At 37.5% G+C, this 14,646-nt stretch overlaps 1 pseudogene across 1 annotated transcript; it reads left to right on the plus strand.

The window, feature by feature from the left end:
• The first annotated feature begins 13,563 nt into the window (after window positions 1-13,563).
• On the plus strand, window positions 13,564-14,427 carry LOC308658341 (large ribosomal subunit protein eL6-like; annotated as a pseudogene). Its single transcript has one exon. The product of its transcript is annotated as a large ribosomal subunit protein eL6-like (transcript).
• The last annotated feature ends 219 nt before the right edge of the window (window positions 14,428-14,646 follow it).

The raw sequence follows: 14,646 nt of genomic DNA on the forward strand, positions 1-14,646 counted from the left end.
TAAAAGGAGTGATTGAAGCTGCCATGTTGAGAATAAAGAAAAGGGTAGAAGGTAGGAGATTGGTTAGGAAGTGCTATAATGGCCCAGGCAAGAGAAGACAGTGGATTAGACAGAGTGGTAGCAACAGAGACAGTGAGAAGTGGTTAATCTGGGAATAGTTTGAAAGAAGGTGCAGTTTTTCTTCCTGACAGATAGGATATAGGGTACAGAGAAAGATAAACAATCCAATTTGGGGGGTGGGGGGAGTTGTTTGTCTGTTTGTTAGTTAATTACCAGAGATTAAACCCGGGGGGTGCTTAACTCCTGATCCACATCCCCAGCCCTTTTTTTTATATTTTGTTAGAGACAGGGTCTCACTGAGTTGCTTAGGGCCTCGATAAATTGCTAAGGCTGGCTTTGAACACATACCAGAGCAACTCAAAAGAGCAGAGACACTTTCCAATAAGATAATGAAAGCTACTGATAGCACAAAAAAAAAAAAAAGAAGAAGAAGAAAAAAATGAACACTGTAGTCTCCTCAGAGTCTCACTTTCTGAGGTTTCAGTTACCTGCTATCACTCACAGTCTGAAAATATTAAGTGGAGAAAACTCCAGAAATAAGTCATAAATTTTAAATTCTATGTTGTTCTGAGTAATGTGATAAAATCCCAAGCCATCCTGCTCTGTTCTTCCTGGAACATGAATCATCCCAGGACATCCACTTATACACTACCCGCCCGTTACTCATTTCAGTCATCAGATCACTTACCAGTGGTATCACAATGCTTGTATTCAAGTAACCCAACAATGTTCATAATTCTATTATATTATTCTAATTGTTCTATTTTTTATTAGTTATTATTAGTTAATCTCTTACTGTGCCTAACTTGAAAATCAAATTTATTATAGTATGCACAGGAAAAAACATATAAGGTTCAGTAACTAGCTACAATTTCAGGCAACTACTGGAAGTCTTGACACGTATTCCTTACTGATAAAGGGGACTACTGTTATTGACTTTATTTACTTTTGGTTTCATGTATGTTGAGTTGGATCCAATGGGCTTTCCAACTTTCACAACAGGTATACAGAAATAAGGTCAAGTCAATGATATATTTTTTTTAACACTTAAATCTTATGTTTAGTTTTTTTGCAGTATTGAGGATAGACCCCATGCTGGGTACATGCTGGGCAGGCACTCTACCACTGAGCTATGCCACCAGGCCCACTTTACTAGCTTTTAAAAAATGATAAACCATAGATTTAAACTGGCCATATTATAGTTTATAACAAATTAGTTTCAGTAACTATGATATATAACAAAAGAAATACTCATCACATAATTTGATACTGATTAATTCCAAATGATTGATCCTATCCATTAAAGCTGGAAGCTCAAGACTTAAAAACACTCCGTGTACAGTGATACACACCTGTGATCCCAGCTACTCAGGAGACTAATACAGAAAGTCCCCAAGTTCCAGGCCAGCAAAAAATTAAAAGGGCTGGGGAGCCAGGCACAGTGGTATATGCCTGTAATCTTAACAGCTTAAGAAGCTGAGACTGTAATCTTAGCAACTTAAGAAGCTGAGACAGGAGGGTCACAAATTCAAGGCCAACCTCAGCAAATTAGCAAATTAGAACTTAACCTCAAAATAAAAATAAAAAATAAAAAGGGCTGGGGTTGTGGTTCAGTGGTAAAACACCTTAGAGTTCAAATCCCAGTATCAAAAACAGAAGGAAAAAAAGGGTCAGGATATGGCTCAATGGTAACAGCACCCCTGGATTCAATCCCCAGTACCATTAGAAAAAGAAAAAAAAAAACTTAAATCCAATCCATTCCCCATAGTCATAAGGCAGGTGGTCAAATCTCAGTAATGAGGAAGAATAATACAACCAAATAAGCTCCTGGCATCTGTTACCAACATTATATTCTACTAGATAGTAACTGAAGCGTTCTAGTGATCCTCGCAATGATCAACTTTGGTCTGACATACTTGTCTTGTTCTAAACACGAATTTTTCTCTCCTCTGTTCCCTGACACCCAAGAATGTCACCCAAGAAGAGAATGATCAAGAGCCTGAGAACAAACAGAGCTAGGTCTAGGAAGAGGAACAACACAAAGAGGAAACCACACAAGAGTACCACTATTACTACATTCCAGGTCAAGACCACTGGAGAAATAACAAAATCACAAAATCTCAATGTTGGAAAAGGATTATCATGTGTCAACAAATATTTTCCAAGTGGCCATCTGCTAGATGCTAGGGGTACACAATTAATATGGCAAAATTCCTAGTGAAGGCACTGTGTGCTAAGTAAGGTAACAGAGGAATTAACTAAGAGTTTACCAAAGCAGAGAAGAGGGAATAAAAGTGGATTTTCAAAATAAACTGTCAGGACTTGAGATCACCACATCCACTGTCTCCTATCAATCTTATGAGCAGAAGACTCGTGTATTAACTGAAGATAAGGAGAAAGCAAATCTTCAGTGGTCTCTTAGAATCAGGCATGGTAACGCACGCCTGTACTTCCAGGACTCAGGAAGCTGAGGCAGAAGGATCACAAGTTCAAAGCCAGCCTCAGCAACTTAGCGAACCCCTGTCTCAATAAAAAATAAAAAGGGCTGGGGATGTAGCTCAGTGGTGAAGTTCCTGAGTTCAATTCTCCATATCAAAAAAAAAAAAAAAAAAAAAATAGAACCAGAGTCTTGTTCTCCTTTAAAAAAAAAAAGTTAAAGGTGATTATGATCATTTCTGTCCCCCTTCATTTCTTCACACAGAAAAACAACAAACAACAACAAAAAAAAAAACCTAGAATCACACAATGAAGCACTGTTCTAACCCTAACAATACACTCAGGGCTAATCTGTAAATTTTGTAAAATAATACTTAATCCTTAAAAATATCTGCTGAAAGAAAACAGTACCTTTATTTCCCTTCTTAAAGGAAGTTTCATTTATAGACTAGGCTTTTACAAATCTAGGTTATAACTTTAACTTCCAGAATAAAACGAACCATAACCACCACCGATGCCATGTGACTTTTCCTCTGGTCCAAGTTCTAAACTCTCTACCTCCCCAGACTTAGGAGTTGCTTTTCTTTGCCCCCGCCTTTGCTAATTGTGATTCTCAAGAATTCACCTACAGGGGCTGGGGATGTGGCTCAAGTGGTAGCGCGCTTGCCTGGTATGCGTGCGGCCTGGGTTCGATCCTCAGCACCACATACAAACAAAGATATTGTGTCTGCCAATAACTAAAAAAAAAATAAATATTAAAAAAAATTCTAAAAAAAAAAAGAATTCACCTACAAAGAACTACAGGAATTTTACCCAATTAATCCACGAACCATTTCATTGTAATTTTTCAGACAAATCTTAAAGGCCTATCACAAATAGTGCCAAAAATATCATTTGTCTTTATACATATCCAAAGGGAAAAACTTACCTTTGGCACACAAATTTTTACTTATTGGTACCCTCTCTCCACCCAATAAAAATATACTTAACCAAACAACATATTCTAGCAAACTGCGGCTATTTAAGCAATTACAACAGACTATATGCTTTCAAATAGTGAGTCAAGCCTTGGAAGTAACATGGAAATTCACCAGCTGGCAATGTATACTTAGATTTGAGGAGACAAATGGAATTTTTGTATCAAGTTTTTCCAAAAGTTAACTAGATTTTAAATTGATTATGTTTTCCAAAGTATTTATGGATGAAGTGGTATAATGTCTGGGATTTGTTTTAAAACAGTGAAGAGGAAGAGAGGGGATTTGTTTTAAAATAGTGAAGAGGAAGAGAGGAATAAAGTTAAATGAGATTAGCTATATATTGAAAATTGCTGAAGTTGGATGATATGTCCTGGGTAGTGGTTCATTACATTATTCTCTTTATTTTTATGTGTATTTAATTCTTCCATAGTTAAGATTTAAAATTAATTTTACCAATGATCTGGTAAACTTGTAACAGACAAAGTGATTCTTGGGACTGATGAACTCCATAATCTACCAAAATAAAAGTTGTTTTTTAAGATATACCTCAATTCTAATAACTATTCCTTAATGAACAAATATTTTTGAGCACAACTGCCATGTGCCAGGTGCCAACCTGGGCACTAAGGATCAAATAGGCATTATGTTATCATGAATGAAGCAAGCACATGGCATCACAGAATAAGGGGAGAATGAATCCAACCATGATCAATCAGGAAAGGCTTCCCAGAGGAGCTATTATCAAAGTTAAATTCTAAAAAATTCAACCCCCAAAACAAACCATTTTTTTGTGACCTACACTGACCGTTATCACTTTACAGATTATCAGATCAGCAAGTAAAGCCTGTTCCTTTATGAACTACAGTATCCATTTTTCTATATAGCAGTAATTAACAAACTATCATTCATTAAACAAATATTTAAATACCTATTACCATGTGCCAGTATATGCTACACAAAAAGAATAAAACATGGTATCTATCTCATGGGGCTTATAATATAAAAGCACAGGAAGACAAAAACAAATAAGCAAATCATCAAGCAGACAACTGATTACAAATGTCTCCAAGTTATAAAGGAAAAAAAGAAGGAATTTTGTGGGCAGAAAGTGCCTACTTTTTAGGAAAGTTGAAAAAACTGAAGACCAGTGTGAGAGCAAACTGAAAGAAAAAGAAAAGTATGCCACATGAGGTGGTGAGATTAGGAAAGACACTGCATGCATGTGCCTTGTAGGTCATGTGGAGGATCTGAATGCTATTCTAAGAGCAAAAGAAAAACCACTGGAGGTGAGGACTTCAAGCAGAGAAATTATGTGATTTTGTTTATGCTTTTAACATCACTGCTACTATTCTGTAGAGAATGTATTGAAAAAGAGTAATTTTTGCCAAAAAGCATTTTAGATGAGTAAAATAGAAATACCAGTAAAAATCATCTCTGCATTCCATTACCAACCTAAAATCTTATAAATATCCAGATTTGGCCCAGGCTTCCTCTACATTTTTTGTTTTTTTGTTTTGTTTTTTGTTGGGGGGGGTGTTTGTTTTGTTTTGTTTTTAAATGCTAAAACCAATAGGTCATGACCTCTGAGAAGGTCTCTGAGAAACTGAAACAAACCCACATGCCTGGGGATTAGCATTCTTCTCATTCTTCAATTGCCAAAGTCAGATTAATGTTCATTTGTTCATCTCCTAGACTTGTGAAAGGAAGGGAGAAGGGAATGTTGAGTGTCTTAGGAGACAGTAACTTTACAGAACATCTGATAAGGAATGCAATTGCATAACCTTTCTTGCTACTGCCAACTATGTTCCAGGTGGAACTATGAAAGCAATTCTAATTTTCCTGTCCAAATTTCCCAGATCTCAGAAAGCTGCCTAAAGCAACTTATTTAATGCTGTATTTTTTTTAATTTCCTCATTCCAAAATATGAACAAGAATACATTTCTAATAGCACTTGCAAATGATAAGGAAAGGAAAATAAATTCCACTGTCAATCTCTGGAACATGTGGCTAAACCATCTTAATAAAAAGACTAAGCATAAATTAGTTATGCTCAAAGAGATTTTACCCAAGTTATTTCAAAACATCATGGGAAGAAAGACAATATATCAGACCACTTTCTCTTGGTATAACAAAATATCTGAAGCTGGATAAGAAAAGAGGCTTATTTAGCTCACAGTTTGGAGGCAAAAGTCTTAAAACTGGGGTGACTCAGTGGTAGAGCACTTGCCTAGCATGTGTGAGGCACCAGATTGGATTCTTAGCACTGTACATAAATAAATAAATAAAATACAGATCCATCAACTATATATATTTATATATTTTTTTAAGACTTTAAGATTGGGAAGCCTATCTGTTCCACCTCTGATGAGGGCCCCCTGGCTTCATCACAACACAGAGAAATGGGAAGGGCAACAGCCACATGCAGAAGAGGTCTTACTTTGTAGCAGCCCACTCTTCCATATCCTAACTACGGTACCATGAGAACTACATTAACCCTTTGGAAGGGCAGTGCCCCAATGGCCTGATCACCCTTCATGAGAACCTATCTCTTAAAGGTTCCACCACCTCTCAACATTGCCACATTGGGAACCAAGACTTTAGCACATGAACCCTTGGGGGACAAACAACCTTCAAACCATAGCAGGAGAAGAAAACCAACTCCCGTTGAATTATGTTTCACTTAATATTGACAGCATCTCTACAAAGTAAATACCTCCCCCACTGTCTTGATGAAGACCTGAAAGCCCAAAAGAGTTTACCTATTTCAAGGTCACTACTAAGTGGCTTCCAAAGCTCATACTCTTCCCATTAAACAAATGTTTAAATAAAGATCTAAATTGCAGAGATTCTGTGTAGAACCAAACTCCCCAATTAGTTGGACAAATTGGCAAAATACTTTTTCCTCAAATATAGTCAGACTGTTTGCAAATCAGGTGCCACATTTGCTAAGAACAACATGAACACATCTCAGAAGCAAGAAATCTGCTCTAGGATTTATTTATTTCCTCCATCGATCAGCAGCACAGCAAATAAACAGAAAGGTATCTTTAAAGCAAATCGCCCCAATAGATGAGCCCAACAACACTTGACCAAAACCACCACACTGAGAAACATGGGGTTGCAGCTGAGTGGCACAGCGCTTGCCCTACATGCGAAAGTCTTAGGCTCAATCCCACAACCAACCAAACCACCAACCAACCAAAATCCACCAAGCTATCACCATGATTTGCATTACAATCTGCATTCCTCTATTTCTATGCCATGATCACTGAGGAGTCAAACACAACCTGGCATATTAAATCATTACTAGACACTCCACACCAGGGCAAATTTTTCTTCAACTAGTTCTTTTTTCTTCTTCTCTCTCTCTCTCTCAATAATTTAGGAAATTGAACCCCTTAAGAGTGCTCTACCACAGAGCTACATCCTCTTTTTTAAATTTTGAGACAGGGTCTAGTTAAATTTCCAAGGCTTGCTTTGAACATTTGAGCCTTCTGAGCTGCTGGGATTACAAGCCTGTGCCATCACCACCCACTGGGCCTAACAGGAAAAGATATTTTCATTTTAAATTTTAAACTACTAGGAGACTGAGGCAGGAGGATCAAAAGTTCAAGGCCATATCATTACAATATGTGTATGACTGCATCACGTACAACTAGGAAAATGAAAATTTGTGCTACAATTGTGTACAATGAATCAAAATGCATTCTGCTGTCACATATACCTAACTAAAATAAATTAATTAACTTGAAACAGAAAAAGTTCAAGGCCAGCTTCAGCAACTTAGCAAGACACTGTCTCATTAAAAAACAAAAAAGAGGGGCTGGGATTGTTGTTCAGTGGTAGAGCGCTTGCTTATTAGCATGTGTGAGGCATTGGGTTCAACTCTCAGCACCACATACAAATAAAAAAAAATAAAGGTCCATCAATAACTAAAAATTAAAAAAAAATAGAGCTGGCACTGGGGCATACCTATAATCCCAGCGGCTGGGGAGGCTGAGTCAGAAGGGTCCCGAGTTCAAAGCCAGCCTCAGTGAAACCCTGTCTCTAAATAAAATACAAAATAAGGCTGGGGGTGTGGTTGAGTAGTGGAGTGCCCCGGAATTCAATACCTGGTATACCCCCTCAAAAAAAAAAAAAAAAAAAAAAAAAAAGGTTGAGGATGTAGCTCAGTGGTAAAGTGTCTCTGGGTTCAATCTCCAGTACCACCAAAAAACAAAAAAACTACTGAAATAGTTGAAGCTGAACGCAGTGGCACACACCTATAATTCCAGCTACTTGGAAGGCTGAGGGAGAAGAATCACAAGTTGGAGGGCCAGCCTTAGTAATTTAGTGAGATCCTGTGATCCTATTTAAAAATTGTTAAAAAGAGCTGGGGCTTGGGGCTGGGGATGTGGCTCAAGCGGTAGCACGCTCGCTTGGCATGTGCGTGGCACTGGGTTTGATCCTCAGCACCACATAAATATAAAATAAAGATGTTGTGTCCACTGAAAATTAAAAACTAAATATTAAAAAAGGGGGGAGGGGCTGGGGCTCAATGGTAGAGGATCTCTGAATTCAATCTCCTGTATGACCAAAAAATAAAACAAAACTTTTCTTTAAAATCACCTTTCAAACCAATCTATCATTCACATGCTTCTGAGATTAAGCTTCTGAAATTAACAATCTCCTACAATTAAAGCTGAGATAGAATTAACTGCTAGAGTGAATACAGTAATAATTCTAAGGATCAAATAGAAGAGCTCTATCTAACTTAATGCTATAATTTGACAGAAGAAATAACTCAGACCCAGAGAAGTTAACAACTTATTCAATATTACAATATTGCATGGCTTATTAATGACATAGGATTTTTACACTGCAAGTATCCTGATGCCCCAATCCCTATCTAGTAATAACAGCTGCCACATATAGGAAAATGATAATTTGCCAGGTATTATACTCTGATTTTACATATGTGAACTTATTTAATGCCACCACAACCCTATGAAGGAGGCATTATCAAATCCATCTTACAAAGGAGTCTGTTGGGGCTGGGGATGTGGCTCAAGCGGTAGTGCGCTCGCCTGGCATGCGTGCGGCCCGGGTTCAATCCTCAGCACCACATACAAACAAAGATGTTGTGTCTGCCGAAAACTAAAATGTAAATAAAATATTTTAAAAAAAAGAAGAAAAAGATTACAGATCAGGGCTGAGAATATAGCTAAAAAAAACAAAACAAAACAAAAAAAAACGAGTCTATTCAATGCCCAAGTCTTTGGTCTTAATCACTACACTATGAATCTCATTCACTGACTCGCTCCTTGCTAACCAAGTATAATGTGTCAGGTATTGTCTGGGCTCTAGGAACATTAGAAATTAGGATGGATAAGATCCCGGTCTTGGGGCTGGAGATGTGGCTGAAGCGGTAGCGCGCTCGCCTGGCATGCGTGCGGCCCGGGTTCGATCCTCAGCACCACATACAGACAAAGATCTTGTGTCCGCCAAATACTAAAAAATAAATATTAAAATTCTCTCTCTCTTTCTCTCTCTCTCTCTCTCTCTCTCTCTCTCTCTTTCTCTCTCTCCCTCCTTCCCTCCCTCCCTCCCTTTCTTTAAAAAAAAAAAAAAAAAGATCCCTGTCTTAATGGACTTTCTGATAATGGGTAAAAACATAAGCACTTCAGGTGCCTGAAAAGTGTTGTGAAAAAAATGCAATGATGTAGTAACTACAGACACAATACTTGTGCTAATCATATATGAGAACACTAAAAATATAAATGACTATTACCTCACACTAATTAGGAAGGTTTTTATCAAAATAAATAACAAGTGTTAGTAAAGAAAAAGAGAAACTGGAGTTCGTGTGCACTATTGGTGGGAATATAAAATGAACGTATTTTTCATAGCAAAAATTACTAAACAAGATTTGGAACCCATCAAGGATAACAGATATTTGAAACAGTACATTCTGAAAGTCCTAAACTTGAGTCCTCTTTATCTTATTTTTTTAAAGTTCTTTTTTGAATAATTTTTTTAGTTATAGCTGGACACAATACCTTTATTTATTTATTTGTTTGTTTGTTTGTTTTTATGTGGTGCTGAGGATCAAACCTAGTGCCTCATATTTGCTAGGCAAGCACTCTACCACTGAGTCACAACCCCAGCCCCTCTTTCTTATGATTTAATTCTGGTTTGGGCATAAGTAGAAACAGTTCTAACCAGAGAAATCTGTCATGAGGACAAAGAGATCTTTCCAAACTAAAATAAACTATCTAAATTACACACATACACAATTCCAATACCCATTTCTTTTTTTGTTCCCATATTCTTGTTAAACTTCTCACAGTTCAATCCTCTGATATGTCAGCACAGAGACAAAGTGACTACTGCAGAGTTAAAGGCAGTTAGTTCATTAAGCTTTCTTACCAGACTCAGATTGCTGTCATGGGAACTGTCTCCTCTTAAATTTCTGGGCAATTATCAGATAGAAGCAGCTCTTAATCTTCTTGGCTTCCTTTTTAGCCAAGTAAAGGTGGGGGAGAAAGCTCTAGGTCCCATTATCCAAAACACCATACTTTTTATCCATCATGGACTCTGATCACATATTATTCAGCTTCCCACTAAGGTGTACTATTCACCTTCTTGGTTTTATTTATTAAACCTGGTTGGTACAGATATTAGCTATATGGAAGAAAAAAATAAGACCTATTAGATGCAGCTACTACCCTAATGATGCTCCAGGTATTAACAGGAAGAAAAAGTCTGCGGGGTGGGGAAGAAATAAAAGAAGTTAAAAAAAAGAGAGAGAAATTATATGGGGGTACCATAAAGAAAGATGAGAAAATGTATTTGTGGCTGGATGATTCATTTCTTTTATGAGTTATTTTCTTTTTTTTTTTTTATTCATTTGTGCATGCATGTGTATTATGGTGCTGGGGATTGAGCCCAGGACCTTGCACATGCTAGGTAAATACTCCACCACTGAGCTACCAGGAGAGTTAATTTCTAAAATTTAGCCTCATGCTAACTTAAAAATGACCAAGAACAATTTGGGTAATGGGAAGAAAAAAGTTATTCCAAGAATGCAGGGCAGCCTGACCAAATTCAGGGAAGTAACAAGTATCAGTACAGAATGATAACCAGTGCTTTTAAAAGTACGGGTTGTGGGGTTGGGGTTGTGGCTCAGCGTTGTGGCTCAGCGGTAGTGCACTTGCCTAGCATGGGTGAGGCACTGGGTTCGATTCTCAGCACCACATACAAAGAAGTGAAAATAAAAGTCCATCAACAACTAAAAAATATTTTTTTAAAAAAGTACTGGTTGAAAAAAAATGCAATAATTCTGCTTGGTAACCTATAAATGTCTACATTGGTCATAACCAAATTTGATGAAGACAGCACACAGCTATTGCCAAGATGCAATGTGGTTCTAGCAAATGAATTAAGTCAGTTCACTCATGTCTCAGACATTCCAAAAGAAAGGAAGAAACCTGTCATTTCTATATTATACCAGAGAGTTCTTCTGAAAATTTTTTGTTTCCTCATATCTGAGAAGTTGCCATGTATATAATCTGTTATTAAGCTTATTTTTTCCAAAACAGCAAAGTATAAATGCATAAGACAAAGGAATGGTAGCTGGAATTGATTCTAAGAACAGTTTACCAAGCATTTGCTTTTATAAATCAAATATAAATTTCAGATATATAATTAACGGACACTTGTATAATTCCTCACAATTAGCAAGTACTTGATTTAGGCAGGGTAAATACACATGGTAGATGTTCAGAAATTATTTGGAAATGAATGATTTCACATGAGCTCAAGGGACAACTACCAGGAGAACAAATAACTCCATAAAAATGACTGGAGTTAGAAAACTGCAGGAGGATGAAGGATGGGCCTCCAGAAGGTCCATTATTCCTCCATTCATTCATTTAACAGCAATCTGAAGACCCATTATGGCTCAAGCACTCTAGTCTGCATATGTCTGAGTGAGTAATCAGCTGTTAGGAACTGGCTGACCTCAATCAAATCTGGTAAGCAAACATCTTTTGTGTACGTAGTCCAGAGTGCTGACCTGCATGTACAATCTCTACATACAATAAAATGCACCTATTTTAAGTGGACAATTTTGGAGAGTTTTAATAAGTATACATTCTCCAGTAACTTACCATCACTCTCAATCAAGAAAAAAAAAAGAGAGAATTCTATCACCCCTTATGTCCTCTTGCAGTCAATATCCCCACACTCAGACACAGTAATCACTGATCTAATTTCTTTTTCTTTTTAATTTTTTTAATATTTATTTTTTAGTTTTCGGCGGACACAACATCTTTATTTGTATATGGTGCTGAGCCACATCCCAGCCCCAATCACTGATCTAATTTCTATCACTATACATTGGTTTTGTCTATTCTAGAACTTCATATAACTTAAATCATACAGTAAGTTCTCTTGTGTCCTTCATCAACATATTTTTAATTCATTCATAGTATGGCAAGTATTAGTAATATATTCCCTTTTTTTCCCTAAACAGTAATCCATTGTTTGTTTTTCCAATTTGATGGCATTTCAGTTGTTTCTAATTTTTTGGCTATTATTAATAAAATTGCTATGAACACTTGCATGGTCTCTTTTTGAACATTAAATTTCCACTTCTCCTAGTAGCAGACTTATATAGTTAAGTATGTATTTAACTTTTCAAGAAACTGAGCAATCTTCTTCCAAAGTGATTGTACCACTTCACACTCCCACCAGCAATATACATCAACTCCAACTGCTCTACATCCTCACCAATACTTGGAACCATCCTCCTTTTTAAATTTTACCACTGTAGTGGGTATGAAATGGTATTTCACTATAGTTTTAATTTTTATTTCACTGGTGACAAATGATTTTTGACATTCATAGATATAGATATAGATCTCACATATATATTCGTCTGAGAGGGGTCTATTCAAGTCTTTAAATCATTTTTTAATTGGGCTGCTTATCATATTGAGTTTTTGAAGATCTTTTAACATATTCTGGAGGTATTTATGTGTGTAAATATTTCCTCCCAATCTGTATCTTAGCTTTTCAGTTTCTGACAGTATCTTTTTTGTGGGGTTAGGTTGACTAATGTTGAACCCAGTGCCTCATGTATCCAAGGCAAGCACTCTTCGACTGGCTACAACCCCAGCCTTCTTTTACAATATATTTTTTAAATATTTATTTTTTTAGTTGTAGTTGGACACAATACCTTTATTTTTTTATTTATTCTTATGTGGTGCTGAGGATCAAATCCAGGGCCTCACACGTGCTAAGTGAGCGCTCTACTGCTGAGCCACAACCCCAGCAATATTTTTTTTATATGTTTTTAGTTAGAGATGAACACAGTGTCTTTATTTATTTTTGTATGGTGCTGAGGATCGGACCCAGTGCCTCACACATGCAAGGCAAGTGTCTTACCACTGATCTACAACCCCAGTCCTTTTACAATATTTTTTGATGAACAGAAAGTCTTACTTAAATAAAATCCTATCTATAAACATTTTTTAAATATTTATTTTTTAGTTGAACATAATATCTTTATTTATTTATTTTTATGTGGTGCTGAGGATCGAACCCAGGGCCTCGCAAGTGCTAGGCGAGCACTCTACAAGCCACAACCCCAGCCCCTAAACCTTTATTTTTATGGTCAGTGATTCTTGTGCCTTTTAAAAAGTCTTTCCCTATCCCAAGGTCACACAGATGTTCTCTTAAAAATTTGTCTACACATTTTATAGTTTTTAGCTTGTACATTTAGATCTATGAGTCATTTCAAATAATTTTGTGTAATGTGTGAGATAAGGAATAAAATTCTTTTTTTTTTTCTTTTTTGTATGGGTATGGAACCCAAAGGTACTTAACCACTGAACCACATCCCCAGTCCTTTTTGTATTTTATTTAGAGACAGGGTCTCACTGAGTTGCTCAGGACCTTACCAAGTTGCTGAGGCTGGCTCTAAACTCTTGATCCTTCTGTCTCAGCCTCCCAAACCACTGGGATTACAGGTGTGCACCACTGCATCTGGCTGAAGATTCATTTCTTGATATACAAAAATCTAGGGCTTTCTTTCCCATCTTGCAAGATGGCGGGTGAAAAGGCTGAGAAGCCAGACACTAAGGAGAAGAAACCTGGAGCCAAGAAGGCTGATGCTGTTGGCAAGGATAAAAAGGAAGACTCTACGGATAAGAAACCCAAGAAAGGAAAGCCCCACTGCAGCCGGAACCCTGTCCTGGTTAGAGGAATTGGCAGATACTCCCGATCTGCCGTGTACTCCCGAAAGGCCATGTATAAGAGGAAGAACACTGCTGCTAAGTCCAAGGTCGAGAAGAAGGAGGAGGAGAAGGTTCTTGCTACTGTTACAAAACCAGTCGGTGGTGACAAGAATGGTGGTACCAGGGTGGTTAAGCTTCGCAAAATGCCTAGATACTACCCGACTGAAGATGTGCCACGGAAGCTGTTGAGCCACGGCAAGAAACCCTTCAGTCAGCACGTGAGAAAGCTGTGAGCCAGCATTACTCCTGGGACCATCCTGATCATCCTCACTGGGCGCCACAGAGGCAAGAGAGTGGTTTTCCTGAAGCAGCTGAGCAGTGGCTTGCTACTTGTGACAGGACCTCTTTCCCTCAATCGAGTTCCTCTGCATAGAACACACCAGAAATTTGTTATCGCCACCTCCACAAAGATTGATATCAGCAACGTGAAAATCCCAAAACATCTCACTGATGCTTACTTCAAGAAGAAGTTGAGGAAGCCCCGACACCAGGAAGGTGAAATCTTCGACACAGAGAAAGAGAAATACGAGATCACAGAGCAGCGCAAGGTTGATCAGAAAGCTGTGAACACACAAATTCTACCCGAAATCAAAGCTATCCCTCAGCTCTAGGACTACATGCGATCCGTTTTTGCTCTAACAAATGGAATTTATCCTCACAAATTGGTATTCTAAATTTCTTACGAAGAATCTAATTAAATAACTGATACATTTTAAAAAAATATATATATATCTAGGGCTGGGATTGTGGCTCAACTGGAGAGTGCCCGCCTAGCACGGGCGGGACCCGGGTTCGATCCTCAGCACCACATAAAAATAAAGGTATTGTGTTGTGTCCATCTACACCAAAAAATAAATATTAAAAAAAAAAAAAGTATCTAGTTGTTTCAGCGA

The sequence above is a fragment of the Spermophilus citellus genome (genome assembly GCF_964194105.1).
Source record: "Spermophilus citellus genome assembly, chromosome: 10".
Lineage (NCBI taxonomy): Eukaryota > Metazoa > Chordata > Mammalia > Rodentia > Sciuridae > Spermophilus > Spermophilus citellus.